This window comes from Labrus bergylta, chromosome 21 (assembly GCF_963930695.1).
Source record: "Labrus bergylta chromosome 21, fLabBer1.1, whole genome shotgun sequence".
Taxonomy (NCBI): Eukaryota; Metazoa; Chordata; class Actinopteri; order Labriformes; family Labridae; genus Labrus; species Labrus bergylta.
The window spans coordinates 23,318,330-23,345,134 of NC_089215.1; the positions used below are offsets into that span (position 1 = coordinate 23,318,330).

Here is a 26,805-nt window from a genome sequence, read left to right on the forward strand (position 1 = left end):
GGGATGGACTTCGGTTGCTTCTCTTCAACAACTCGCTGCGGGGGAGGTCTCCCCCGGATGGCCTGAGTGATGTCACCCACAGACTGAGAGCTGGAGCTGAGGCGGGTTTTAAACCTCTTGACAAACCGTTACACCGCACCCACCTGTCAATCAGGTCAGCTACACGCCTTATTGTGAATAACTCTTATCCTTCATCAAATCAAAACTGATGAGTCATCAAAACATTCACCCCCCCCGTACAGTGTGTGTCCATCGTGACATGAGCTAATCACACCTATTTGTTTGTTTTGTAACAAGCTGTAAACATGTTAATCTCTGCTGTAAAAACAGACTTTTTTTAATGTTGTTTTTCAGACTAAATAAATATTTCTATATAAATGCACTCCTTTATGTCTACTTATGAGTATACATTTCAGATTTGAAATGACAAGACTAAAATGTGCATTAATGCTCAACTCAATAGTTTAGGGAAGGAAGTCTACTTTTACACAACTTCTTATTCTTTCAACATTTTTTTTTACCAAATCCTAATGTAGTTCATTTCTGAAAGTGGGATGGAACAGAGTCATTGCAAAAATATGCCCTTAAACACAGCCCCATTCTTAAATCAAGATACATCGAGAGTAAATAAGATCAATAACTTGTGAATAAAAACACAGTTAAAAATGATTTAGAAATGTAGTCTTCCCAGATCAATATCACATAATATCAACTTCTCCCATCTAAACTGGACAAAGGGTTTTAAATGGGAAGAAAATAGTTTCATTGCAAGTTGTTTGGAGGAGATCTAGTTTTATTTGAACAGCTGAAGCATGAATACAGTCTTCCAAGGTGCAAACCCTCCTCCTCCTCCTGAAGCTTGTGGAGCTCCTTCATGTACTGCCGTCTTATCTGCTGGCCATCTTCTCTCACCCGAACTTCGACTGTTGAAATGTTATTCAGAAGAAGCTTGAACATGTGACATGGATCCAGGAGAACATGGACTTTTAGTGAGGGGTCTTCAGGATGGCAAAGAAAGAGAGAAAATATCAGTTATTCATTAAATCATTTTGTTTGTTCTCATCTATTTTTCTGTATTCATCTGTGTGCAAGAGCACATTTATAAATTCAACAGTGTACTACCCAGACAACAAAGGTACAGTATTCAGGTAATCAACATCTATTAAAAGTTAAGAAGATAAACATTATTGTAATCATGCTGTTTTCAGCTCTCTCATTCACTCACACAATGATATTCCACATCAAATTGCCTCAGATTTTGGGTGAGGAAAAATTAAGCAATTTATTGTGGATAGTACTTCATCTTAACATGAAACAAATATAACCTGAATTATTTAAATCAGTAACAGGTCCCAACTCTCTGTGCTTTAGTACAGAACATACAGTAACTCATTTATTATTAACATGAGCTCAGTACATGGCTGTATTCTTCAAACTATTTCTTATACTTTATATCTATGTGCTTTATATCTTATTTTCATTCCATATGTTATTTATAGTTTATATTTCTACTGCTATATTCTGTGTATGAGTTCAGTGAAATTTAATATGGTTATTAATATAGTTCTTAATGGTTACAGATGCTCTTACAAAGTGCTTTTTTTTTTAAATTTGTTAACAGTTTGCTCAAATCTTAAGACACTACATCAACCATGTAACATTAATGTCATCCTCTATAACCTACACAGCACCTTAGGTTCAGTTCATGTTTCAGTTTTATGTTACTGACGGATAATTACTACACAAAGTTTGTTTTTTAATGTCGACATTTACGTGGAGTATAACATTCATCATAACGTCAGATAACCATATTTACAGTCTGTGGTTAACCACCGAGATGAACCTTTAGCTTCTAACATCACACAAACTCATTATTTTCAACAACAACATCTTCACAACAAACATTTCTAAACCATTGACCGTAAATAATGAGCTACACAGTTAGCCGACTGGTTTACAAGCTAATGCTAAACAAGCTAGGTCCGTAAATATAAACATGAGTAAGCAGTAAATATAACACTACTATATCACTTACCGAAGAAAACTGAAGCATCAACTTGTCGGATGGTCTGTTAACCGCACAGCAAGTCGTGAATGTTGTCAGATATGTTTTAAACAAACTCTCCAAATGAAGTAAAAAAGAGGAGAAATCAGACGGATCAAGCTGTTAGCCTCCTGACCTGCTGACCGCGCAGAGCTGTCAATCAAATCTGACACAACCAAATATGGGCATAGCCGTTTTCCTTAATAGAATAAAATCCGATGAGTTATAAAAGTGAGTGAGGAGAAGGGGCCGTCAACTTATCAGATATATCTCGTTTTTTGAACCAGGCTGTAAACATGTTGATTCCTGTGGTAAAAACGGGCTTTTTTGGCTGTGGGCTTATGGCACTTCCGGCGCTTCTGCAGCCAGCCTCAAGCGGAACCTCGAGGAACTGCAGTTTTTTGTACTTCCGCATAGGCTTCATTTTTCGAGACCGGAGGTTGCCCCTTGCTTCACACGTGCTGGTATTTCTGTGTCTCTTAGTCGTCGCTGTCTCTACTCACTTCATCTGTGTTCGTTCTGAAGTCTTTTTCTTCCTTCTCTTTTTGTGAGAATCTGTAATCTCGCCCTCCGTTCACCTCTCCATCCACTTCAGTTTCTTGCTCCTCCTTCCTTTCATCTCTTCTCTCTTCTCCCACAATGCAATGCAACCCCCCAATCTATTAAAAAGGCCAGCAGGAAGCTTCTTAATGATCTTACATGTGCTTCACACTGACCTGGATAGGTAACCACCAAACTGTGAAATGAAAGTATACAATATAAGATTTACAGTAAAGATGTGTTCAGCCATGCTTTCTGATGCAGCCTGCCATACTTTCAGACATGATTGGACCCCCGACTGCAGTTTACAGTTTTATTGTATAAGGGTGATTTAATGTCCATAATAATCTTTTTAAAACCACAAATATCACAATAAGGGTCTCTTGATTTTAGCAAAAATCATGATCATGATTATTTTGATTAACTGAGATTATGATTATTAAACAAGATGACTCATCTGGATCACATGAACACTTAAACATTCTGAACACTTCGAAAAACAATAAATAGTTGAAAATAAAACAATTATGTGATGTAGTAACAACATTCAACAAACATTCACATTAACTTTGTTTTTGAGGTAGTGGGGGTGTGCTCTTGTCACCAAAATAAAACAACAAACACTTTTACCAGATGTGACAAAACCTATGATCCAAGCGAGCACAACACGTCACGCTGCACACTCTTGTTTTATTATTATCTTGTTTTCTAGATTGTCGGAAGTCAAAATTGTAATACAAATTGAAACTCGATTAATTCCCCAGCTCTAAAACGTATCTTTAGATCAGAAAAGTAAGCTTAATTCTGATGAAAAGATTGCTGCAATCTCACTGAAGATATATTTCAGCACATTTTTTCACAAGTGGTCTAGCAGCCATGAGTCTGAGTCACATAGGATGAGATTTTTCATTCTTAAAGGGCACATTTGATTTGTGACACATTTGGATGAATCACGCCGAAGGTTCCAGAAACTGAAAGATATTTTCTCAAAACATTGGAGTGTAAAATAACATTAGAAAAGGGGAAAACATTTTGTATTATCATTTGACTAAAAAACAGGGATGGGTTTGGATGTTTGAATATTCCATGCGTCATAATTAGATATAAAATCAAAGTGTTCAAGCGACTATTATCTATTCTTAAAAATGTATTTTTCTATCATTACAACCTTCAGCCTGGTTTACTGCACTACTACCACCAGGCGAGAGTCAGACTTCTGCAGCTGAAAAAGAGTTCTGTGTGGAAAATACACAAAAAAGAGGTCAAGTGCCAACTAACCTATCATAAGTCTACAAACTCTGACGTGAAAATAAAGCAGACAGAGTTGTGAAAAAGTAAATTCTCGATGTACTGACGAAGGAGCAGGGTGAGACACACTGGTCGTGTCATAATCTAGGAAGAGTTAGTCAGTGTTTTTAATAACAACGAACAGTGAATACACAGATGGGGGGTGATATATGCGAATGATTGACACTGACACTTGAAATGCCCTTACAGAAATATGTTTCATCACATTTCATTGACTTGTGTTTTTTTGTCTGGTTGATACTTGTAAACTTGATCTATATACTTGGACACTGGATGGTTTTTCAAGGATATCTCCGCAAAGTACTGTCCGTGTTTGATTTGTTTTACTACGATGGAGGATTAGGGCCACGTTCAAGAAAGAATAATCTCGTAAATTAACAAGTTCGAGACCAGCCTGCGCAAAAATTATGAAAGTAGAACTCTTAAAGTCTTTTTCATCTGCAGACAACTTCCTCCCAGTCAGTGTGGTTCTTTCTTGCAGTATATTTTCAGGGTGCTGATATTTTATGACAATGTGAAGATGATGATGTGCCAAAAGCATGTGTAGTTTCATATCTGCATAAGTAAAGCCCCAACACAACTATTTGTGTCTGTTATCGGTCTGCCTTGTGAAAGTGTTTCATGTGCAGAGCCAGTTTGTGTCCCGGTCATCATTTTACAGATAAACAAGGTCTTGCAAGTTGAAGAGAAAACTTCTCTTGGACTCACTGTTTTTTCCTTTGTTGTGAAGTCTTTACTAAAGTATAACAAGATGTTCCACTTTTCTCAATTTCAAACCTAGGCGGCTGCTGCTCTTATAAATAAAATAACGACATCAATCTCGTAAATTTTTGACTTTATTATCGTAAAAATACTTTTAGGAGTTCTCCTTTCAACATTTTCGAGCAGGCTGGTCTTGAACTCGTAAATGTACGACTTCATTCTATTAAATTTACAACTTCATTCTATTAAATTTACGACTTTATTCTCGAAATGTTTTTTTTTTCTTTAACATGGCCCTAATCCTCCATTGTCGTTTTACAGTATAAGTCTTGCTTTATATTTTTTAAATATTGGTAGAAACATACTTAATGTGCATGAATTAGGCATTCTATTGTAACTATTTCTACATTTCATTTGGAAAGACACTTTTGTTGAAAGTGAAAAGTGTCTGAAATATTCTGTTAATATTTGGTTTGGAGAAAACACTCTGTAAGTTCCTTTTGGGTTGTTAGGAGATTCTCTCAAACATTTTCACATTCTCATATAACCATATTCTTGTTCTTGTTGGTTAAATGTGTGTTTTTAAAAAAAAACTGAAACGTGGGAAAAATAAAAATATTGTCAGAAGTTTCTCCGATGCAGCCGTGTTCCGGCTAACAGTTCCAAAAGTAGAATTTGAAGTGTGCAAAGAGTGGTATTATTCTCATGGTTGCCATGACTGTCCACATTTTCTTAACTCACACACAGGGTTTGATTGTTTCAATAAATGGAAATAAAATGAAGTTAGAAATTGCTGAGAAAAGAATAAGAAGCAATATATTTGACAACTCTTTTCAAATAAAACGTACCCCTCCCTGAGCTCCAAAGGTCTCTGATACTGATGGTGGTAGAAAAGCATTCAAAGAGCCTCAACCTTAACTGGAAGAACAAATAGTATTTCTCTAAATATCGCAGCTATTAACAAGGATGTACTATCCCAGCAGAGAATCAACACAGCCAAGTACGATTTAAAAACGCTTCATAATCAGAATTGCACCATTTGAAGCAAAGTATGTAAAAGGAGTTGATCTGATGCAGAGACGGAAATGCTGATAAAATACAGTTAAGTTAGTGTGTCTGTGTGTTCTAGATATATGTGCTACGCTGTGATCCCACACACTGCACTTGTGTGAAAGGAGTGGGCAGTGTGCGCTCAGCAGGATCCTGAGCTAAAGAGCTCAGTGTATTGATCAGCCTCTCCCGTCTTGCTGCTTCTTGATCAGAACTCTACCTATCCTCTCCCTCTCTGTCATAATTTGCGCTGCCCTTCCCCCCACTGACCATTGATCTGAGCAGCGGCTTGGTGTGATTTAACTGTGTGGGGAGGTACGGTAATATTTTGTTTCTGAGTCCTTGGCGAGACGGAGCGTGGAGTGGGGAGAGAAAAAGAATAACAGAGAGGCGGATACAGACAATTAAACTCGGCGGGTTGATATAATAATGACTTTATAAGTGTTTGCATTACTCATCTCCGCAGATAATCTCAGAATATTCTTCCATAAATCTGGATAAATTTCTTCAACCAGAATAGGTGCATAAGAATTTGCAAAACAAAGAATTCAGTACATCATCTGTCGCTGAATCTTTCCTACAAGCAGAACTAACTGAAATAGATTTGACAACTCTTCAGAAAATACAACAAAAGCAGCCCATTCTTTTCACGTTTTTATGAGCATATGGTGAACATTTTGTGATTACTGGAGCTGCAATTTGTGAATTATTCAATTCTACTTCATACTGTATATAGGGCCTGCAAGTTTTAAATAGCTAACCAGACAGAGAGATCAAATGAGGAGGAGGGATTCAGAGACAGAGAGAGAGAGAGAAGAGAGAGAGAGAGAGAGAGAGAGAGAGAGAGACAGAGTTTAGAGGATTGAGTGTGACACAAAGATGGAAAAAAAAGTAAATCTTGACAAAAAAAAGGAATAGGGCAGCAACAGAGCTCACCATGAGCCCTCTGAGGGAGATTTACCACCACAGTGAGGGAGAGCTCATATTATCAACAGCTCACGCTGTATTTTGCCTTTAGTCTGTATTTGGCTCTGAAATTGTCTTTTTGTTTCCCCCCCGCTGATGAATAAATCATATTCTTCATTTTCCGGGGCTTCATTCAAACACAAAAATATCCCCACTTTGGCAAAACATCCATTCAGGAACTTAATACTTGGCTTAAATAAATAGCTTCCTATGAACTTAAAAACGGAGATGAGGTCAGATGTGGACACTTGACAGAACTTTAAATATAAACCTTGAATAGTTCAATCACAATTTAGATTTAAATTCATTCAAATTATTCAAGATTTATTAATTAAATCAGCTGAGGCAGCTCATTTCATTCAGGTTTAAGGCCAAAGCCATTTGATTTGCATTGACCAACAGTATAAAAATACAGAAGGCCATAGTGACCCATCTGTTTGCATGAAGGATAAGCCCCCTGGTAAGACATATGTTAGATCAGGCTAAACTCCCACACGAGGAAAAACTGCACAGATACTCTCTAAACTGTATAAATAAAGATATATCCTATCTGTTGAACAGTGAACCAACTCATGTAATACTCTATTATAAGCTCACATGAATGAACATAAGAATGACAACAACCTGCTGTCAAATTATATTGTATGAAAAACAAGAGGAAGGTCAGATTTAACTGGAGAGTAGCTAGCTAACTGCTTTGGGGGGAAAAAGCCTGAAAATGTCTCTTGTTTCATTGGCTTCTGTGTTGCGGTAAAAAATAACTGCAATCAACAAAGATTTAAATCCTAAGCCAGCATCAATCATATTTGATTATCGTATTGGGTTGTTAAAGACTGGATCTGTACAGATCCAACTGAAATATAGAGAACCTAGAGCAAACAACAGAAACAACTAATGTTCCAAAGCAGGTTTCTTCACCATTGTTTTTGGAAGGTGTGAACCCCAGTCTGAGGGTCGGATTCACTAAGAATGGATCCCATTATCTGCTCTGTCTCTAATTCACAAAGCATATAAGGCTAAGGATATATCAGGTGCAAACACACCCAAAAAGTGTGCGTCTGAATGTGAAGAAAAGCCGTCTGCACCTTCACTGTGCATGGAGCTGTGCTCTAATACTGAGCTGTCTTGTCCACATAAAGATGATAAGCTGGGAGGGGAGAGGAAATTTCTTCTGGGTTTATTTTGATGCCAGACTTGAAAAATGTAATATAAATTTCACAGTTTACAACAAAGCTTCCTCCCTGACGAGAGCAGGCAAGGGCAACTTGGAAAAAAACAAATATGAATAATAGAACATTTAAAGTAATATTTACAGACTTTTTATAAAAAGGATTTATTTCAAAGTCATGCAGAGAGGGAATTGTTTTCCTGATCACTGGAAAGCTCATAAATGCTGCAGGGCAGTTAGCACCTGTTCTCAGCAGACGGTGTAGTCTCCACTATTAGAGTTAGTGTTTGTGAATTCAGTGGCTCATTACAAAACACACAACCAGCCCGGTGTACAGAGACGCTGTTGGCTCTGCAGCACAGTTAGATGTGCACTTCACCCCCCATATGTGTTTTGTGAATCAGACAGTAACTTTTTGATCAGGCCCTCAGTCTTTGGAAACACTAGCCCTTTTTGACAGCTTGTTTGAGATGGGACTGATATTACTGTTTGGAAAAATGGTGGGAGGAAGTGGTAACCTTGCAGAGGGAGTAAAAGAAACAAACAGATTTGAAAGGATTTCTGAGGAAAACGGGACGCAACAAGACTTTTTTAATTCATGTGAACTTCACTCTTTTGATTTCGCAATGCCAGTGTGCAGGCACACACTTAAGGACATCAAAATAATGGCTCTGATTGGTTTATGGCAGTGGTTCTCAAACTATGGTACGCGTACCACTGGTGGCTTCCTGTGGTGGTACGCAACGGAATCTCCACAATATAAAATAAAAAACCTGTTCATCATGAAACAACAATTTTTTTGTTGTTGTCGTACTCTTATCTTATCTGTCTCGTATCTATTGGGTTGTATTTATATCAAATGTGTTTTCCCCTCTAAATTAATCTATTTTTTGCAACAGTGGACCTTATCAACGTCGGGATCTAACGGCAGCCCAACATCGGGATCTGACGACATGAAAACTTTAATTTTGAACCCTGTAAGGATGTCACTTGGACGTCAATAGTAAACGTTTAAAAGACGATATAAACCATGTCTCTTTAACATTCAGTATCGAAGTCTTTCTGATGACACATTCATAATTGACTCGACTTGAGAAAATGTAAAAAGCCAATCAGAGTGATTACTCTCCCCGACTGGTTTGCTGATGATTCTTCACGTTGAATCAGGCAAAAAAAAAACTACAAGCCCTGAATAATTCCTACGCTGCTGTTCACACCCCATCCACCAGAGCCTGTGACAGTTTCTGACAGACCTGGCAGACCCTGATCCCACAGCTGGTTGTGTACCTACCTTAAAAGTACAAAAATAAACGTAACTGCAAAGTTTTGTTACAGCGCTGTTGTTGAATTTCGCTGAAAAAAAGGTCTACTGTCAATATTCATGTATTGACATTTCACTGTTAAATGTTGTACTTATTCGTAATCATCAAATCTATTGGTTCTTTGCCTACTTTATGTTCCTTCTAACTAAACCTTTAAGGATCAAAATATCTTGACTTCTAGCTGTTATCAGTATTGAACATGTATTTCATCAATATCAACCTGTGACACGCTGCAGAATGATGATAAATATTCCCTGAGAATGCCTCAGTCTGCAGACACATTAATAAATCCCTCCTCTCTGCAGCTCATTTGCAGAAAGTGAGCAACAGTTTTAGAAAAGCTTCCTGGTGTAATTACTGTGGCAGAGCTCAGCAGCCTTCCCCACTGAGATTAGTCAGACGGCACCATTCACAAGACTCCCAGTTATTCACGGGGAAATGAACACCATAATTTTGGAGCACACCAGAAGATTCTTTTACATCCTCATGGAATAATAAGTACCCTAGATGCAGACACACACACAAGACTCATACACGTAGGCAGACACACTTAGGGTGAACAACGCCACCGTCTTTATGAGTCATCTCATCAGTAAAGGGCCCTGCGTAGCAGCCCCGGGATAATCTCCGTCTCACTCTCTTTCTCTCTCAGACTATGTTGCTTGACATCTCTGCTTCCAAGTGCAAGTCATCATCTCTTTAAACTTTTACTTTTTCCTATTTTTTCTCTCTATAATCTTTGGTGATTTATTACTCTGGCTCCTCATTTTCTTCCTCTTCTGTCTTTTTCATTTCTGCTTTCAAAAACTCACCACCTCTGATCAATCCTGCTCTTAAATTTCTTCTTCTTTTTGAGGTGCACATTCAGCCTAAAACAGTAATCCAGATTGGGTAAATTAGGACAGCACAGTAAAGCCAATAACATGTACAACAACTTTACCTGATATTAAATCACTTGATTGGCTATTTTGAGGAGACACTTTTTCAAAGCTAGAAAAACTAATTTGAATTTAATGATGCAATTATTTTTATTTGACAGTATGGCTCTTTGAGGGATCTCCCTGCCCTTCTCATGTATACAAGGAAAGCTATAAGGCAGGGAGATAAGCAGCAAACCCCAAAAGAGCAAACATCAATGACAAGCATGACATTGATTAAAAGGGGTCATATTATGCTTTTTCTGGTTTTATATGCTCTTTAGTGTGCTTTAGTGTGTAAGTGTCCTGTGCATGTTTAGGCACATCTATGTTCAAAAATTCGAAGTCTGCTTATACGCAGCTTCTCCTACGTCCTCCTGTAAGCTGTAGCATTAGCTGCATGTAACGCTCGGTTCTAGCCCCCCTTGAAAAAAATTTGCCAGTGTGACGTCTTGTCAGTGTGATATCACTGATCTAAGCCCATTGGCTCGTTGTGGCAAGCCCTGCAGCTCATGTTGTACGCCCATTAACTTCTGTAGCACGCCCACGATATGCCGTAGCCTGCGGTCGCACAGTAGTGCTAAGGTGCTAATGTTTTTGCTCTCCTCGGAGCAAGTGGCTGCATTCCCAATATGGTAAAAGGGGCGGGAGATTTCTGAGAACCGTGCTGAGCAACTGACCAATTATGGCAGAGCCGACAGGCCGACCAATCAGATCAGACTTGGCACACGTGGGGACTCTGAACGTGGGCACTTCAGAGCCTTAGAGAGAGAGTCAGAAGGGAGCCGGTGCATGGAGCACCAGTACATGAAAACATACACTTTTTTTTAACTTTAGCGATTGTGAACATATTTTAGTAGGTACATAGATTAAATATATGAACCCTAAAAAGGGCATAATATGGGCTCTTAAATCAGAATAGCAGAAAAGGAGGAGCTGGGGAGGAGGAGGGTTGCAAATGTGGCTTGCAGAGGGAGCAGCAAAAGTAGGCAGGCTAGAGCAGTTTAAATAAGGCGGCATATTTACGATTTGGCCAATAGGACGATTCGAAGCAAATCAGCTGGCCATCAGCTGATTCGGCTTGCAACTCTGGCATGATAACAGAGCGTGACTCCGTGGCCTGCCTGAACTAATGCTACACTCCATTTTTGGCAGCTTTACAGCAATAGTTCAACGACAAGCCTTCAATTATTAAAAGCCAGTTTGATACCATGGCTGAGGCTAAGTGACAGAAGAGTGACCAAGCAATAAAGCAGAGTACATTCCTACAGATATTATTCATAAAAGATTTCAACTTAAAGGAGCAATATGTAAGATATCTGTTGAATGAAATCACAAAATTAGCTTACTGTATCATCAGAGATTAATTAATGCTGGCTTTTCTGACAACAATGCAGCTCCAGTAAGTTTTGATTTGGTCTGTATTCGTTTGACCAGAGAAGTTAGACATTTTTTTTAACCAGAGGTTAGTCAGAGCTGAGACAGCAAGCAGCCACGGGAGGACAGCTAATATTAGCCGACATCACTAGCATCAGACATAAATAATATTTTAAATAATTTTTAAAATTTTTTAGAGATTTGAGTTATCCTTATAGATCCTACCATATCTTTGTCTTTATTATTTTACTGAGGCCAAGATCAGAAAGTAATCGAATCAATAAATCATACATAAAAGTCTGTCAAATTGTGGGGCATTTTAAATTGTTTCTAATGGGAAGGAGTCTGGCGACAAGAGATTTTGTCGAACCTAGTAACCGTAAATTCACACATACTCCGTGCACGCCGCGGTCCGTCAGCGCCGCGGTTTTGCTCCGCGGTTTTGCTCCGCCGGACGGCTCGCACCCATTCACACTGGATCCGTCTCTGGAGCAGTGGGCGCGCACTGCAGCTGTTCCCACTCAACGTTCTTGAAGCCAAAATACGCCGCTTAGGGGCGCTTCCATCTTGCGATTTTGACGTCATTTGGAGCCAGAGTCTACGCAGTAGGGTCCGGGGGGAGGAGCCCTGGTAACACGCCCCGCCCACTTAGCGTACTGCCCTGATGACTTACGCAGCCCAGCTACGCCGAAAGCGCTCTGCCGAAAGCGCTCTGCCGGTCTACGATGAAGAAAAGTGTAAGTACAACAAACCGCTGTATTCAAAGTCTAATATTTAAACACACTGTGTTTTAAAAAATCCAGTTATTTTGATCATTATTGAAAATACGTGGGCTGCTGGGTCCTCTGTTTTTAATGAAATCGTTAAGCTAGGTTAGCACCACAGACCGTAGGCTACAGGTGGTAAGATATGTTGGGTTTTGTTAGAAACTGATAGTCTGCAATATGATTCATGTCTGCTTTTCTAATATATTTAAATAAACACTAAATCAATTGTTTTTTGTGTCTTCATTTAGGCAAAGAAGAGATAAAAGCAGCTGGTCTGACATCTTCCACAGAGGTGAAGCGTAAGTTAAAATCATCTGTTAAAAGTTTATATCCTGTGATTGTTTTTAAGTTTCATAAAGAGGATTGTCAAAACAAGCTATTGTTAACAATACAGTCTTCTAAAAATAAAAATCACACTGAGTCATACACCAGCTAAATATTAAATAGAAAGGTGATGTTTTCTTTTCCATTTTACAATCAACAGAACCTAAAAATGAATAATTTCAACCTTCATCTGCACACCTGTTACAGAGGTCAGGCTGGGGTCACATAGTTTGAAGGAACCTCCTCCTTTTTTCACCTGTGCCAGATGCCCTGCTCATCCACTGTGGTAGAAATGACCTTACACCAGCAGCTCTCCCAGATGAAGCGTCCTCTCTGCCATCACCCAGAGGAGCTGATCGACGTCTGAAGAAGGTGGACAGAGTCTGGTGCTTTGTGACAGTGAACAGTGAGAAGGCTACCATAGTCATCCTCAGATAAAACACAGAGATCCAGGTCAATATTTAATTTATTTTTCTTAACATGATGTTGCCCTGTGTTTGAAAGGCCAGATGCTGGAGGGTTGTGTTGGATTTGCTTTTCCATCATATTTCAACAGTCAAACAATCATCCAGGATCTCTATACTTTATTTGATTTTTGTTGGGATTTCTTTGTTCAATTATTTTTTATACTTTCTCCTATGTCCCAGCAATTGGACCTGATGGTCTCCCTTACTTATTTTCCACATGGTTAATGAAGCCAGGGGTTGTTTATTGAAGATTTCTTTTCATAAAATGTTTTTAAAAACTTTTTAAAAATCTGATATGACTGTCTCTGATTAACTGGAGTACAACAAAGTGTTGGTCACAGTAAAATAATTTAGCAGTTAAGTTTATAGTTCACATTTGAAAAGGCCTTGAACTGACATTCATTTCTTCTTGACCAACAACAGCTAAGACAACAGCAAAGCTCACAGATGAACTTATTTAATATTAAACATTTAAAGCCAATAAGCATAGCAAGATATGTATGAGATTCCATTTCATTTTATTTAATCACAGACTTGTCAAACAGTCTGGCATTTTGTGCTGCTGTTTTCAAGAGTTAATAACTGAAGAGAAGAAGACCATCGAGAGAGGACAGGAAACGCTCAGGGGACGAGTCCTCCATGTTGTCAGGGGTTGCTGATGGATCTGAATCTGAGAGCATCTTCTGTAATAAAGAAAAACAATCACAGAGTTAAATGTAAAGTATAATGAATTTTACTGTGATGTTTATGCCTCAGACCTGAAATCAGATCTGTCCTCAGGTTCTGCTAAGCTTCAGGTTCTAAAGTTTGTTTTTAAGACAGGAGAACTATTTATGAGACATGATGAATTCAATAATATGATCAGCTTTATGAATTTATGTTTTAAGACAAAAGTGTTCCTGCCACTTTCTATTGAAGATTATTTTAAACTGTCATCACATGGGCCAGCCTGATAAATTAAACTAATGTTAAACATTCTCATATAATCAGACAGCCAATTTGTGTGCAGAACCTCACCGGAGCTGGAATCAGAGTCTGGACTGCTGTTCTGTCCTTTGGGCACTGATTTCCTTGAAGACAGAAAGAAGAACAATTTAAACATGAACTTCTTGCAGAACCATAGAGGCTGTTAAAATCTTCTGCTAGTCTTCCTTACATTTTAAGAAGGATTATAAATTGTTACTAAAATTACTTTGATGCCGATAGCGGTTACAATAACACGGTCCAATCATATGAGATAATTTTACCTTTGAGTCCTATGTGAAGACATGCTCTTCAGAATCAGCACTGCAAAGACAAGATGATGGCGTCCACCTTCACAACCTGCTGCTTCAGTCTGGCTGCATCATGGTCTCCTACAGGAACACCACAGAAATGCAATCAAAGTACTTCACTTTATTTATCAGACGATGTACTGTATGCAAAGTAAAACAAAATTAGCTGTAATTCCTCAAAAAGATTTGAGACTGCTTTGTTATTTGAGAGCACAGATTGTTTCTTTTCCCTTCTCTCTGTTTGCCTGTACATGACCTTTTAGTGCTGTAAAAGATGCTACAGTAAATCCTGGACCAGCTGTGCAGATGGTGTGACTGTGTGGTAAAGCTTTGTTAAAGTTGTCACGCACATACTCATATGCCTTTGGAGAGTAAAAGTGCAGTGTGGTGGCAAACTGCTTATAAAATATAAAATAGTATTTTATTGGTGAGGTGCCCCAATCAGAGCGTCCTACAGAGTGGCAGCAGCTTTAGAGGGAGGAGACGAGCGCATTATGGAGAGGAGCGCACCGGAGGGGGCGAGCAGGGGGAGAGACGCGCGAAACCCGAGAAAAAGGAAATCCCTGTTTAAAATATAATGCTGGCGAAAAGAGGGAAATAGGAAGAAATAAATGTCAATGTTGAAATTGTTTTGAATGCAGAGGCTGTGAATGTTCAGTTTTCTTTGGCTATAGAAAGGCAACAATAGCCTGTAGTTTAATCCTGGTGTTTCTCTTCTTTAACGATTATTGAAGCGAAATCAAAAATAAATGCATGACATTTAAAACATATTAACATGTGTGGGGGAAAACGCGATCTTTATGTCTTCTTTTATTGAGCCTATGTCTCCTCCTAACTACAATAACAGCAGCATGTTGTGTGTAACACTGGTCTCCTGGGTTAGCACCTTCCTTTCAAAGGTGATAAATACAGATACACAGTCATAATCACCGCAATGTTTGTCAGGTTTTGTCAATGTTTAGAACAATTTCTCTATGAGTGTCATTAAATTTACAATATGATCAACTTGTGACTGTTGAATTGGTGTGTGTGGAAGACAATGCAGAACATTTATCACGTTTAAGCAGCATGATGCTCGGATAATATTACATTACACCGCTGATGAGTTGGTTGTTGATGTTTGTGTTCACGTTTCGGTTAGTCTCTTAAATCAGTAACAGTTATATTAAATCACATCTTACCTTTAGTTTAATCTGGATAGCTAGATAAATATTCTATCCTCGTATGCGAGGTATATACAGTATATATATATATATATAGAGTACTTTGAATTTCAGCCTGCACGGTGAAAGTAAAACCTGTTACTCTCGGTATAGTCCACTTATCACTCAGACTGTAAAAATGTACACATTAGTAATGAAGCAGGCCAGATTACAATTATGTGACTTTGTTTTTGCCCTAGATACTTTTGAGACTTTACCAGACATATTTATTTTTGCTGTAAAATAACTGTACAGTCAATGAACCGCATCTATGAGCGGATTTTATAACGATTCTTGGTTTTAAATACAATTTCAATCACAATAACGACATAACAATATCAAGAAACATAGCATGTCAGTTATTAGGTTTGCTCATTTTAAAAAATTAAATAAAAAGATAAATCATGCTGGATAAGTAACCTAGCGTTACAACATTTCAGCTAATCTTAGACTGCTTATGTGTTAGCTAGCTAGATAACGACTTTAACCAATGACACATAAATCACTTTTTTACTTACCGAAAAAGCTGCAAAGATCCCTTAGATCCAACAGGTCGGTTAGAACAGTTTACTGCAGAACAACTCATTTTGCCAGCTCAAAAAAGACGAAAAAACTGAACGGAAAAATTCAATGCCGTCTCAGCTTTCCTTCACTACGTAACTTTTGCTATTCACAAACAGAGCTACGCAAGATCGGCGGCTGTCAATCATCGTCAAATATGACGTAAAATCCTGTTTTTCAACCTCAAATAACTTATTTAAAACAAACTTCACAGAAAAATGAGCACTTGAACACAATGTAGGGTGATAATAACTAATGATCAGATGATGAGTATTTTAGCTTTACAGTTTGACCCACATCCCATCTGTTATCATTGAGGAGGCAGGGTTTATGACCTATACTGCAGCCAGTCAGTAGGGAGAGCTCTAAAAATAAAAGCTTCACTAGACCGGGGACCTTGTCCCGTCCATTATTTTTACAGTCTAAGATCACAGGAGAACCACATGTTTCCGCGGGAATTGTCAAACCACGCGATAACAACCATGTATAAAGAAGTAACAACATGTAAACAACAGGCACTTTACCTTTCAGAAGTCGATTTGCAGTTCACTTCGAGTTCATTCCTTGATTTTGGGCTTCTACCATGGGTAAGTATGTTAGGTTATTCAAAGATAATTGTTTTTAAAAGGTTTTAATTGTGTTAACTGTTACTAATTATAATATCATTTTCTTGTTTGTTGTTCTGTAACCTACAGACATAGTAAATAGACAAACTTCAAGTCCTGTTTTGAGGCTTCTTTTTACATGTCTGATCAATAGTTATTTCTTATCTATATTTTACATACAGTTCCTGTGAGCAGAAGGAGAACGGTTAACTTTCTTCTGCTACTGGACACAGTACAAAGGAGAGGTAGAAGGAGCAGGCTTTGGGTGCATCCTCTCAACCAGTGAAGGAGAGATTTTCATCATCTTGTGGCTGAGCTGAGGCTGGACAGCCAACGCCATCACCAGTATTTCCGGATGAGTGCTGAGCAGATGGATGAACTTCTGACCCTTATTGGCCCTGAACTGACCAGACAATCTACAACCTACAGAGCAGCCATAGACCCTAAACAGAGACTGGCTGTTGGACTGAGGTAAGCATAAATCTGTAGACAATCATGAATCTAAAGAACAATAAATCACCAGGTGTATGAAACCTTTTAATCATATAAATAACACCCCAATAAAAATACACAATTTAAATACAGAAAATAGAAAACTCACAAAATATCTACTAACTAATTAACCACACACATTCAAAAATCTTTATAAAAAGACCCTCCAGGGCCTTCGTCTTCCCATTGTGGGTCAGCAGCACTCGAGGCCAGCATGTTTGTAAAGTGCCCTATTGGTCTTGTCATTGTCTGAGGGGGTTGGGTAACAGGCCAAAAACTTACTGGCCTGATGGCTTGAGTTGAGTGTCCTGTTACAGGCGGAGGAGGTTGTAGTGTATGTGGGGGAGGATAATGGGGTTGCCAGCTTGATGAATGTGGGTGGGGGGCAGAAGGTTGTTGATTTTGAGTCCGTTCCAAATTGTGTAAAGTCTGTAACAATTATTTTCGCCTCTTGTCTCTTGTCTTTGTCAAGACGATGCAACATTGGCACTAAGCTTAGTGCAAAGTGATATGATTCATCAAGCTCATTATCTGGCATGTGGGGTTTAGGGGCAGGTTCTTGCAAAATGGAAATGAGCCTCTCCCCAATGTCTGATGTGTGTTCTCTCTGGCTCCTTCTGGTGTCCTTTCCTGTTTTGGGTGTTGGTTTTCTAGATGTTGTCTGCTCCATGGGGCTGCGTGACCTTGAGGGCCTTTCTCTCTCCCCAGAGGTTGAGGGCAATGCCAGTGATGGGGCAGGGGATGGAGTCATGGTCCTCTGTGGATTTGGAGCAGTGGAGCACTCAGACCCAGAAAAGGACAGTGGAGTTCCAGATCTTTCCCCTTCTGTTTCCATCTGGACCACAGCAGCCAAATTACTCTTTGAACTACAAAAAATAAAAAAGACAGGAAAACAAACACTTTTATGTCACAATTGGCAGACTGACATGCAATTTTAATTTACAGACTGAACAACCTGTTAATTACAACATCAGAAATGATCATTTCTTAGGTAAAAGTAGTAGAAAACACATTGATTTTATTACATACCTTCTTGGCTGAATGTGTGGCAAAAGGAAAGACATGATTTTCTCATACTTCCACTCCTTTTGACTTCCACCTGCAGACCCACTGGGCAAATTGCTCTTCTTTCTGCTTTTTACAAAAGCATCCTGTAGTGCTTTCCATCTTGCCTTGCAAACATCAACTGAAAAAAAGAGACACAAATCAATAACATAATTACACATCTAACTAATTTTTGCTTTTTGTTTCTTCCCTCTCAGGTACATAGCCTCTGGGGACTCAATGATCAACCTAGCTCAATGATCAACCTAGCTTTTAGCTATCGTCTAGGGCACTCATCTCTGTCCACATGGTGTGTGTTGCCATTGAAAAGGTGATGATGGAGAAGTTTCTACCCAGGCCAACAGAAGAAACGTGGCGGGAAGTGGCAAAGGGGTTCTGGGAAAATTGGAATTTCCCAAATTGCTTGGGAGCAATTGATGGCAAACATGTACACATACAAGCACCACCATTGTCTGGGAGTCAGTACTTTAATTATAAAAACACATTTTCCATTGTACCGTTGGCACTTGTGGATGCAGACTACAGGTTCCGAATAATTCAAGTGGGGGACTTCAGCAGAGCCAGTGATGGAGGTGTACATGCTGGATCTGATTTGGGGAGAGGAATGGAGAGTGGAACACTTCATGTGCCACCCAGTGCCCCTCTGCCATGTGCAGCTCATCTGGGTGATATGCCATATGTCATGGTGGGTGATGCAGCTTTCCCCCTCAAGCCCTACTTGATGAGACCATACCCAGGACAGAACCTCAATCAAAGCAAGAGGATATTCAACTACAGACTGTCAAGAGCAAGGATGGTGGTGGAAAATGCCTTTGGCATTCTGGCCTCCAGGTGGAGGATATTTTATAGGAAAATCAACCTTCTTCCACAAAATGTTGACACACTTGTGGTGGCTGCATGCATCCTCCACAACTTTCTCCTTGCCCCGAGGGAAAACCAGAGGATGCTGGATGATGCACCAGTCAGAAACATGGGAGGAAACAGGGCATCACGAGTGGCCTGTATCTTGAGGGACATCTTCTGCACCTTTTTCAACTCTCCTGAGGGCAGTGTGTCTTGGCAGGATAGAATGGTGTGATATGACTTAAAAGGTTATTTTGTACTCAAAAGACATGTACATTTTAGGTTGTAAATAGCTCTGTTTTTTTAATATTGTTTTGTTTGCATTTGAAAATAAAAAAATTAAAAAAAAAATTAGTTTGATAACTATTTGAAAAATTGAATAGCTTTCTAAAACATAAATTAATAATAGAGCACAAGTGACTATAATAAACACCACACAGAGATGAGTTAATGGTAGCTTTGATTTTTTTTTCTTGTATTCTTATCAGACCCCTCATTTCAGTTTGGTTTTAAACTACATGAAGAGAGGTCATTCAATTCTGAGGAGCAGTTGGCAATAAAATTAGCATAAGAAAAGCAAGAGGACTCAAGTTGCGGCACTTCCCCCACAGTCGACTGTAGTCTGTTTGAATAGTATACAGGTAAACTCCTATATCAAAGGGCAGATTCTACTGTTTAATTTAAGTGAATGCTTCTTAAACTTTCTGAAGCTTTCCAACAACATATTTTGTTTCATGACAAATAGTCTATCTTCTATATTATATATATATTATATTATTATATTTATCTATAAAAGGATATACCGAATGATTTCGAAATGGTGGTTGAGATGAATAACAATGGCTATTTATCACATCCATTACAACGTACTTGCATGGTAATTAATTAGTATGTTAAACTCACCTGGCACTCCCAAAACTTCAGCAATTTCATTCCATGCCTTCTCCTTTCTGTTGGTGTCCTTATAGAAAGGATGTGTTGTGTCATACAGAATTATGTAGTTTTCCACCTCCAAGATAAACTTTTCTTCGTCCATGGCGTCGGATTACGTCTGGGGTCTCTCTACGAGTTGTGGCCCTGTGCCACCGGTAGTGACGTAGTTTTGATATACAAGGATGAGATTTAAATGGTGCTTTATTTTGAAATCGACCGGATACTCTGTGTGTTTTCGTGTCTATTTTCCTGTTTGGTACAATCTGCTTTGCAGAGATTGACGCGTGCCTGAAGTGTACTCCGGCAAAAATAGACTCGCTGCGTATTTGAAACGGAGCAGAGCGCAGTGCCGTCGGTGGCTCGCGCTGGAGACGGACCGCAGCACGCCCTGTGTGAACACAATGATTGACTAGAGTGGAGGCTAAGTACAACGTAGTGCGCTGATAGACCGCGGCGCGCACAGAGTATGTGTGAATTGGGCTTAAGAATGGCAGGGCTTGACAGAGGGTTACTTTCTGGTGAGGGCGAGGCTTGACAGAGATATAAGTGCAAGATGCCTTTTTGACGGGAAATTGTTGTCTGTAAAAAGATTCTGGCTGTGCACAGACAAAAAAGTAAGTAAAGCGAGAAAAATAGGCTTACATTTATTTAGGTGTGGTACAATTCTTAAATTAACTATCCTGTTGTAAATGTCCCCTCTAAATTCTAACTTGCTTCTCATTTCTCAAATGGCCAGTCAGGCCTTAAACAAAAGCAACCCAAAGAAGGACGATTAGGTCAAAATATCTGCTGGCTACAATGAAAATTCAGAAAAAAATACACTTCAATTAAAGAATAAATGTCATTCTGTCCTCATTAAGTTTCCCATGAATGTTTTTGCTTTTGTACATCAGCGATACATGAACATGATTTCTAGTTGATGGTAGTTCAAAGCTCTTTATTCACAGATGGAATATGTATTCTCTTACAATTCTTTAAAAAAAGAAATGGAATTTTATGTTCAAGGGTGAACTGAGCATGTTTTCATGAATGACAATAGTAAATATTCAACACCAGCTCCCGTTTGCTTCTTGGCAGAAGTTCATCCAGCCTGCACACACATACAGTATTCTGGAACTTCATCAGGTTCCATTCAAGATCACAGAGAATTACTAAGAATGATCGACATGTGTGTGTCTGTGTGTGTGTTTCTGGTACATTCTATATCCAGCTCATTCGGTGATCAGGAAGGAACAAACAACAGCTGGGTTCCAAATCATTCACATCCCCCACTGACCTATTCGGTATGATCACAGAGGAAATTTCAGTCCCAGTCATACCGCTTCAAATTAACATACACTTGTGATTGTGTGTGTGTGTGTGTGTGTGTGTGTGTGTGTGTGTGTGTGTGTGTGTGTAAGAATACAAAAGCATATGTATTACTCAGCAGGCACAATCACTTGAGACGAAGTTAAAAATAATATTTTACCCTATTAAGCACTGAGTCATAAGCGTTTTGTCAAGTTTCATTCTGTGAAACGGAAATATAAAATAATGTCATGAAAGCAATTTGGTAACTAATGAACTGTTGAAAGTTTCTCTAAAAATAACTTATTTTGTCATTTGCTTTTATTTTTTATTTCACCAGTGACACATGGCAATAAGTGGTAATTGCAGGTAATTGTTTTCCTTGCTGATGGTGGCTTTGGTTTTTTGGCTGTTTTTATCATAGACTGTATAAAACATTGTACGTAGTCACCAGTGACGTCACCCATTGGTTACTGAAGGGGACTTTTGAAGCCAAACAATGGTGGTCACCATGTTGAAAATGCTGTCTCAACCTAACTGTCAGTCAACCTAGTAACAGGCAAAGAGGTGGCGTTAAGGTGGTTCTTCAGCATCCTGACAAACAGCTACCACACATCCACTTGCAGTCATTTCAGTCATGCCCCTAACAATGCAAAACTCTTATCCTTTATTAAATCAAAACAAATTATTTTAAAGAATCAGCCCGTGCACCCTGTTTATTTCTGCTGACAAATTTGGCATTTTTGAATGGGTGTGTATGTGACTTCTTGGGTTATTGGAGCCAGCCTCAAGTGGACATTCAAGGAATTGCAGCTTTTGCCCTTCCGCATAGTTTTTTCTCACGCTTATCTAAGGGTATGTTTTAATATTAGGCTTGTTAATATCAAATGTGTTTTCCCTTCTAATTTAATTAGCAAAAAGCAGCGGTACATTAACAGATATTCTTTTATTTATAGGAGTTCAGCACAGAATAAGCAGCAGTCATGAGGTCCTTGCGCGCGCACACGCTTTCTTTCTCCCCCCCGCTCGCTCTCACACGTACACAGCAATTTCAAGAATAAATAAAAAATTAAATAAAAACAGGTCGGAAATATACTTGGGCGACCATAAATTTGCTTGGCCTGCCCGCCCATGTATCGTCTATGTGTGGGAAACACTGCGATAACATGAACACAGCCTTTCCATCAAAATAAGTTTAAGTTGCAAGAGAAGCTGTGGTCAAATTTTGCACAACAATTGTTGTTTGTGTATCCTGTTGTTTGGGTTTCTGAAATGTATGAATTTCAGCTTCTGCAGAAGTCCCTGAATGTTGTTAGGGATGATTCTCAGCTCTTTGGAAAAATGGCTTCGGGGGAGAATTATACAGCTTTGTGAGAGGTTTAAAAGAAGAGTAATCCCCCAGGCTGTTTGACTCTTAAGTGGTATCCCTTTCCCCACTTTGTCTACTAAGTTTGATGTCTTCATGTATTTGTATTTTGTATTCTTCAACTTTATTTTTGGTGATTTATTTAATCAATGTACTCTGTTTTACTATATCCTATCTATCCATTGAGCTCATCTGTTTCAAAGTTTTTTTAAACTTTTATTTTAATAGCAATAAAGTCTCTCAACCTTTGCTTTAACCTTGTATCCCGAATGAAGCATTGCCCTTAAAATGGACTTAATGAGTCCTGTTCTTTTATTACATTTTTACACAAACACACAGCAATCATGCACACACATATACACACTACAGAGGACACAATACATCTTACAATCATCTTCCAAGAGAAAAATGGTAATGCTCTGACTGGATGCCTTGGTATCAGATACATTTTGATTCCTCCTCCTATCTCCCTTATTTCTACCTTCTTCTCTACCTGTCTAGTATCACACCCTCTCAAACACCCCCCTGCCCATAGTCTGCATATTGTCGGTCAGACGTACTGCTATGCAAGTATGAAATGCAGGTCCTGAGGGCTGAACTGAATAAAAGATGAGTGACTGTAAGTACTGGTTCCTGTCTTTGAACTTCACTTTAACTCCCCTTACCTCCAACAGACCCTTTGACCTTAAAGTCCTTATGAATCATCGCTCCCAGGATAGAAGAGAAAAAATGAAAAGCATACTCATAGTTCGGTAAAAATAAAGAATAGGGCCTGGAGAGTAGTTAAAGGAGTGTAACTATTCAAAACTGTTTTTATTTTAGTTCCCACACCTACTCTTACAGGTTCCTGCTCTTCAGTAGTGGTTTTCCAGATTAATCCCCTGTGATTAGAGAGCTGATCGATACAGTGTAGTTTACAGAGAGTACTCTGCTCGGTTCAAGCCACCATGTCAGTGAGCATCTAAACTGTGTGTGTGTGTGTGTGTGTGTGTGTGTGTGTGTGTGTGTGTGTGTGTGTGTGTGTGTGTGTGTGTGTGTGTGTGTGTGTGTGTGTGTGTGTGTGTGTGTGTGTGTGTGTGTGTCCTTAAGCAGCACACTCCAACAGCTCTCATGTCTCTTTGAACCTTCATACAATTCAGAGTGAGAGCTGAATGTCAGTCTTTTGATGTTTCAACCATTTACTATAAATTTCATACTTACAGACTAACCTTTTCTACAAAGCAGGCTGTGGTTTCTCTTTCATTGTGTTTTTCTACCTTCAAGGCAACTGCAGGATTTGGTTTATTTCACTGTGCAATGAAATAAACTAGCAATGATGATGAAAATCATGTCCTTCACAGAGTGTGTGTGGTAAAGTAGCTGTCAGTGAAACTTCAGCACTGAGCAAGCAATGCTGGCTTCAACGTTTTCAAAGATTGCATGAATGCAAACAGTTCAATACAGTAGACCTATATGTTGGCTGGAAAGTGCAAATGTGCCGCAACGGCCTCAACAAGTTTCATTAGGATAATGGGGCAGCAAATCCAGAAACAGCAACATTTCAAAAATAAAAGCAAAGCCTAAAACATTTAAGACCAAAACGATGACCTGCAAAAGAAGGAAATTGCTGCAAAGTCGTACAGAAATGAATTTAAAGCTAATTCACTGCAAAGTTAAAAACTAGGAGCTAGAAAAATTATTGCAAACAAAAACACTACAAATCTGGCTATCACAAACAACTTGTTGGGGCGCAACTTGGTCAAACATTTTCTAATATAATGGATGGCTAGATAGTATCCATATAGTTGTAGTTTAAATATTTCTATATAGTCCATTATAATGCCACAAGAGCCACCTATTCAATGACAGAGAGTGTTAGGCAATTGATAGCAATCTGCTGAAAAGCTATAGTTCAAATTTGGAAGCAATGGCTGACTGTGAGCTTCACAACTAAAATAAGCATGATGACCTATTCTTTTTTTTTTCTTTCCCAAAAAAATACTTATAAATGTTCGGAGCAGGTTCAGAAGAGAAATGACATACCACTTTGTCCAAAGTTCTGTTCAAATGTTGCTCATCAACATCTCATATACTTCCTTTTTTTAATAAAGCATCTTATGGGAAACATTTCTGAGACTAACACCACTAGAGGGCAATTATCCCTCCAGATAATACACATTCTGCCCTATTTCTGTTTCTCACACACACACACACACACACACACACACACACACACACACACACACACACACACACACACACACACACACACACACACACACACACACACACACACACACACACACACACACACCTCCGCTGTGCTGTGTTCCTCATTGTCATCACTGTCTGTCTTCAGAGATGAGTGAATCATGTTTAATAATGGAGATCCACTTCATCTGACGCACACATAGATATAAGATATAGTTACACAAAAAGATAAAAGGAAAATGTAATGACAAAAAAAAAAAAAAAAACTCGTTAGAAGGCTCATGCAGATGTGACAGTATTCAGAGATCGTGTTGCTCCGCAGACACACACACACACGAGACTTTCCTGCTATGCTGTTCACACAGGCTTGAAGAATCAGACACACACCAGCTATTCCCAGAGAGGCAACAAGAATCTGTCACCTCAGCCCATGCAACAGCCTACCGCTCAAGCAATACTGCAGGGTAATGAGAGCGACATAAGCCTGCTCCTCTAGGACTAAATTGTGACAAACATCTTTGTCACAATTGTCACAATATCTAGCTGTCACAAATTACACCCCAGTGAGAGCTCACAAATCATCTGTGATGTCACTGTCATCAGGGCCAAACAGATCCTGAACTTGTGGGATACGTAAAGCAGGCAGCAGCTACTTTGTTGATGTGTTCCTTTTACACCAAGCATACTCATGCTTGGTGTAAAAGGAACACATCAACAAAGTAGCTGCTGCCTGCTTTAGCGGGAGCAAAGGTCCAAACTAGTATGTTAGTAGTTGATTTTTAATGTAATTCTACAATTCTACAATTCACTTAGCAGATGCTTTTATCCAAAGCGACGTACATCAGAGAGTAAGCACAACACAAGCAAGGATCTAGAAAAAAGGGAACAATGTCAGTAAGAGCAAACGATCAGCTTTGAGTCCGATTTAACACACAGGTGCTGAAAGGCATTGCACAGAGGCAAAGCACAACATTGACAGCAGTTCTTGAGAGCTCTAAACAGTATAGAAACCATCTTATAAGTCATCGTTATCAAACAAAAACAATCGTAACAACCATCATCATCATCAATGATATCGAAACCATCATCATTAAGTTAAGTTAGTAGGTATTCATAAAAGAGCTGGGTCTTTAGCTTTTTCTTAAAGGTGCAGAGGGACTCTGCAGATTGAATGGAGTTTGGAAGTTCAGTCCACCACCGGGGTGCAACAGAGGAGAAGAGTCTAGTCAGAGACTTAGGACCCTGTCGTGAAGGTTGGATCAGGCGCCTTTCATTGGCAGAGCGTAGTGGGGGGGAGGGAGTGTAGACCTGGATGAGAGAGTTAAAGTAAGGAGGAGCCATTTTTGTCGCTGTAAGCGAGCAGCAGAGTTTAACATTTGATGCGAGCAGTAACTGGGAGCCAGTTTAAGGAGATGAACAGCGGAGTGACGTGCTCTTTTAGGAAGATTGAAGACCAGTCGTGCTGCTGCATTTTGTATCATTTGCAGAGGTTTGATAGTGCATGTAGGAAGACCTGCCAGTAGAGAGTTGCAATAATCGATGCGTGATATCACAAGAGCCTGTACCAGGAGCTGTGTAGCGTGTTCTGACAGGTAAGGTCTGATCTTCCTGATGTTGTACAGTGCAAATCGACATGACCGGGCAATCGAGGCTACTTGAACCTTAAAAGTTAGCTGGTCATCAATCATGACACCCAGGTTCCGGGCAGACTTTGTGGGCATGAGTTTGGTTGTTCCAAGCTGGATATTGATCTGTGGTTGCATAGAGGGACTGGCTGGGATGACAAGGAGCGCAGTCTTTGAAAGATTGAGTTGAAGGTGCCGTTCATTCATCCATTTAGAGATATCAGCAAGGCATGATGAGATTCTTGCAGAGACTGTAACGTCGTCTGGCGGGAATTCAATTCAATTCAATTTATTTTGTATAGCGTCAACTCATAACAAGTGTTATCTCAAGACACTTTACAAAAAGCAGGTAAAATACCTTTCTCTTTGTCTGTTAACATTACAAAAGAGCAGGCCGTCAACCAACAATC

The 26,805-nt window shown here is 39.2% G+C and overlaps 1 protein-coding gene and 1 long non-coding RNA gene across 2 annotated transcripts in view; both read right to left on the bottom strand.

Moving 5' to 3' along the window:
• The window catches only part of ankfn1b (ankyrin repeat and fibronectin type III domain containing 1b), a 163,840-nt gene that overhangs the window by 122,582 nt on the left and 14,453 nt on the right, over positions 1–26,805 (bottom strand). The window lies entirely within an intron of this gene.
• On the bottom strand, positions 13,423–15,879 carry LOC136177284 (uncharacterized). The gene is made up of 3 exons (XR_010664926.1): positions 14,200–15,879; positions 13,970–14,022; positions 13,423–13,635 (listed from the first exon to the last, which is right to left on the bottom strand). It is a non-coding gene; the product is annotated as an uncharacterized lncRNA (long non-coding RNA).